This window comes from Protomyctophum parallelum (genome assembly GCF_964188405.1).
Source record: "Protomyctophum parallelum genome assembly, chromosome: 8".
Taxonomy (NCBI): Eukaryota; Metazoa; Chordata; class Actinopteri; order Myctophiformes; family Myctophidae; genus Protomyctophum; species Protomyctophum parallelum.
Genome location: NC_139703.1, coordinates 37,043,679 through 37,048,678, shown reverse-complemented (window position 1 = coordinate 37,048,678; position 5,000 = coordinate 37,043,679). Strand labels below are relative to the sequence as shown.

The window sequence follows — 5,000 nt, the reverse complement described above, 5'->3', positions numbered from 1 at the left end:
GTTTCATAACAAACAGCACATCACAGACACAGACATATTAAATGATGTTTATACCTATTCCAGTAACAGGGACATGACACAGCCACACTAGGCATCATTCTTCAGCAATATGTTAATGCATGCATTCAATTCCATTTAAAGCAGGACTATATGCAACATCCCACTTCCACCCCGGATTTGGACTGAAGTCCCATGAAGTGAACACAGTTTGTGTAACTCTGTCTATATCTATAGGGAATGACCCGGCATCTGCAGGGGTCAATAAATGGTAAATGGTAAATGGTGCATTTATATAGCGCCTTTATCCAAGGCGCTTTACAGAGATTGTGCATTACATTCACCCATTCACACACACATTCATACACCGATGGCAGCGGAAACCATGCAAGGCACCAACTAGCACATCGGGAGCAATTAGGGGTTCAGTGTCTTGCTCAAGGACACTTCGACAGTAACTCTGGGGGAGCCCGGGTTCGAACTGGCAACCTTACGGTTGCCATCCAGGCACTCTACCCCTGAGCCACCGCCGCCGCCGGTCAATAGGTCATACTGTCTAAAGCAGCAGGGTCCTATAGGCTATACTCACCCATAGAGAGGGAGGGAGGGAGGGAGGGAGGGAGGGAGGGAGGGAGGGAGGGACGGACGGACGGACGGACGGCGGGACGGCGGGACGGACGGACGGAGGGACGGACGGACAGACGGACGGACGGCAGACAGACAGACAGACAGACAGACAGACAGACAGACAGACAGACAGACAGACAGACAGACAGACAGACAGACAGACAGACAGACAGACAGACGGTCTTGTATAGCCTAATACTTCATCTTAGGTATACGGGCATTATAAGCTTACATTATGTGCTAATATATCAGCAGCTGTCCATGTGGCTGTCAGATATTATTGGCTCTGAGACATAATCTAATTGGCTGTAATGTAATCATATTTGTGCCTGTGTTCTTCATTCAGACAAAGAGAGAACACAGGCTATATAGCCTACAGACAACCACACACATTCTCCTTCTTCTTCTTCTTCTTCTTCTTTCTGTTTCTTAAAAAAAAACAAACACACATTCTCCTTCTTCTTCTTTCTGTTTCTTTAAAAAAACAAACACATTCTGTGTATTGTCATGGAACAGGAAATAGAAGTGAGTTTTTGTAATGTTGTCCACACCGTGTGGGCGTGGCCCCTCCCTCCTCCCAGCAGCTGTGATTGCAGAGCATGTCAGGTGGGCAGGGCACTGTCTAAGGCTGGGCATTACACCGTAACGTCGTTTCCCGATATAGCATAAAACAGACTGTGCTCTGCACTGCACTGTGTGAGTCTTGTACCAAGACATCAGAGACACATACTTCCCACAGATCACAACCACACACGGAGGTTTTGAAAACATGACCAATGACAAAAAACACCCATATCTGCTGGGCGAATTAGTACAACAATGTGCAAAACACAGCAGCAAGATTTGTGAGTTGCTGTGATAGGAGAAGGATATCAAATGGAACACAACCACCCTAGAGACTAATCATTGTGTATATTCCTGCACTATACCTGCATCCAGTGATCTTAATAGGCTACATAGAATTTGATCTATTGTAGATTCTGACCTTCAAATGTAGCCTACATCATTTTTGTTTTGATTGTATTGCTGTATTGTTGTATTGCTTTGGCAATGTAAACGTATGTTTTCTCATGCCAATAAAGCCCTTTGAATTGAATTGAGTCTCCACTCAAATCAAAGTGCATGGCCAACCTTGGCTTTGTCCGTAAACATATACTAACACTGACACCTCTGTATTTTATTTACACAGCAGACGTCTACAACTGCTTTACTACTATAGGCTACTGCTGTTTAATTAAACTATTCCATGTAGTCATATAGCTGCACTACAATTCAAACAGAATGCATCGACCCGTGGAAAATACATAATCGGATGATATACTGCATCATGTCAGAATAATAATAATTAAACAATAAAAAAGATGAGATGCAACACGTACATTAGGCTATATGACAGCATGGACATAGACTGCATAAAACAATGTGGATACAACTCGCTCCCAGCTCCCTGATGGGAGCGAGTTTATGCATGTCTGTCTGACAGACAGCTAGCCGACCATCACAACATAATAATAATAATAATAATGATGCACTTGGGCCATTCAAACAGGTTGTTTTCAACGTGCTGGTTGTTCTGTTAAATAAGCGCACATTGTATTCCATTGCTGTGATCTCTGGCTGCACGTCGCCTTGTTTACGTCTCCAACAGACAGGCTTGCCATGCATGGGCAGCACACTGCCGCCCGCCTGCCTGCCTCCATCTCTCTCTCTCGTTATTGCCGTCGGGGAAAAACAACGCGCTGCTATTTCTCCACAATCTCCACAGTTTGAACAACAAAAAGAAGCACACAGCAAACAAAAGCAACAGTAAAAGACTTGTTTTTCTCACCCTGCAGTGCGGAATGAACGTCCGTGTCATGTCTGGGAGGAGCGGAGCCTCGCATCCTGCAGGCAGACCAGCGGCGCGTCGACTGCTCCGTTTGTTGTAGAAGCGATTCTGTGATGTGATGGAGCGGCACTGGTTGGCCACTATCCGAGTCTCCGACACTAGTGCTCTGGGCGCGTGTGTGTGTGTGTGTGCGTGCGTGCGTGCCTGTGTGTGTGTGTGTGTGTGTGTGTGTGTGTGTGTGTGTGTGTGCCTGTGTGTGCGTGCATGTGTGTGTGGGTGCATCAGTGCATGTGCGTGTGTGTGTGTGTGCATGTGCGTCTGTGTGTGTGTCATTTTGGAGAGAAGCACACCACTTTAATAATAATAATAATAATAATAATAATAATAATAATAATAATAATAATAATAATAATAATAATAATAATAATAATAATAATAATAATAATAATAATAATAATAATAACCGGGCCGGTGCTGATGTGACGTCTCTATAGGAGAATGATGGCTACACACACACACCCACACACACACACACACACACACACACACACACACACACACACACACACACACACACACACACACACACACACACACACACACACACACACACACACACACACACACACACACACACACACACACACATGCCACACGCACGCACACACCCAAACGTCACTGGTTCCGGAAGAGTGTTTGTTTGTTGTTGTTGTGGTGAATGTTTTCCTAGTAGCGTCTCATCTATCTCAAAAGTTGACTTGACGGTGATTGGTAAAAGTTAAGTATTTTGCACAAAGCAGAAATGTTCTTTTACAAGGAAAACTTGACTATATAAACTATAAGTACATTTTGATTACCAATTTTCCTTTTTTTTTACTTCTTCGTCGCAGGATAGATACTTGTACTTAAGTAAAACCCATTAGAGTACTTTTCCATCTCCACCACTGCGTGTGACCCTCGAGGCGTACATGGTCCAAACAGCATCAGCAAACAGCAGTGGTGGGAAAAGTACTCGCATGTTGTACTTGTTGTACTTGCAATGTAGAAATGATCCGTTACGACAAGTAAAATTCAAAATGTACTCTGAGTAGAAGTACAAAAGTATTGGCATCAAAATGTACTTGAAGTACCAAAAGTTTGGTCATTATGCAGAATGCCTCATTTCAAGTTTTGAAATGTATGATCTACAAGCTCACAATGCATTGTGAGCTTGTAGATCGGCTATTTTCAAATGGCCGAAATGTATAGGCTGAAGTGGTTATTCTATATTAATAAAAAAAAATCTACAAAGCAACTATAACTATAGTAACTAAAGTTTTCATAATACTTGTAGTGGAGTAAAAGTAGGCTTACCATATTTGCCTCTGAGATGTAGTGGAGTAGAATTAAAAGTACAGAACTTGAGTAAATGTACTTTACAGCACTGGCAAACAGATGGAACACAAAGCACATAAACACAGACAGTATAGGCTAATGAGGGAAATGGGAGGCAACAGGCGCACGCACGCACGCACGCACGCACGCACGCACGCACGCACGCACAAACGCACGCACAGCGCGCACTCACAGCACGCACGCACTCACAGCACGCACGCACGCACGCACGCACACACACACAGAACGCAAGCACGCACAGCACGACAATTACTGTATAAGAGCACAACATGTTAAACGTGTAGATTTAAGAATGAGTGTCCTCCTGACCAGTGAGTGGAATAACTGGTTGAACTGCCTGACCCTCTCTCTCCACTGACCCCTCTGACACGCCCCCATGAAAGATCCTAAAAGGTCAGGCCTGATGACCATACATCCACACACAGGACTACTAAAGGTCAGGCCTGCTGACCATACATCCACACATAGGACTACTAAAGGTCAGGCCTGATGACCATACATCCACACATAGGACTACTAAAGGTCAGGCATGCTGACCATACATCCACACACAGGACTACTAAAGGTCAGGCCTGATGACCATACATCCACACATATAGGACTACTAAAGGTCAGGCCTGATGGACCATACATCCACACATAGGACTACTAAAGGTCAGGCCTGCTGACCATACATCCACACATAGGACTACTAAAGGTCAGGCCTGATGACCATACATCCACACACAGGACTACTAAAGGTCAGGCCTGATGACCATACATCCACACACAGGACTACTAAAGGTCAGGCCTGATGACCATACATCCACACACAGGACTACTAAAGGTCAGGCCTGATGACCATACATCCACACACAGGACTACTAAAGGTCAGGCCTGATGGACCATACATCCACACACAGGACTACTAAAGGTCAGGCCTGATGACCATACATCCACACACAGGACTACTAAAGGTCAGGCCTGATGACCATACATCCACACATAGGACTACTAAAGGTCAGGCCTGCTGACCATACATCCACACACAGGACTACTAAAGGTCAGGCCTGATGACCATACATCCACACATAGGACTACTAAAGGTCAGGCCTGATGACCATACATCCACACATAGGACTACTAAAGGTCAGGCCTGATGGACCATACATCC

General features: G+C 44.7%; 1 protein-coding gene across 1 annotated transcript in view; it reads right to left on the bottom strand.

The window, feature by feature from the left end:
* The window catches only part of LOC310863836 (6-phosphofructo-2-kinase/fructose-2,6-bisphosphatase 4-like), a 41,655-nt gene extending 39,098 nt beyond the window's left edge, over window positions 1-2,557 (bottom strand). The window contains exon 1 of the transcript XR_014569692.1: window positions 2,453-2,557. The gene's annotated coding sequence lies outside the window, so the exon portion shown is untranslated. The remainder of the gene's footprint in view (window positions 1-2,452) is intronic.
* Window positions 2,558-5,000: the final 2,443 nt, after the last annotated feature.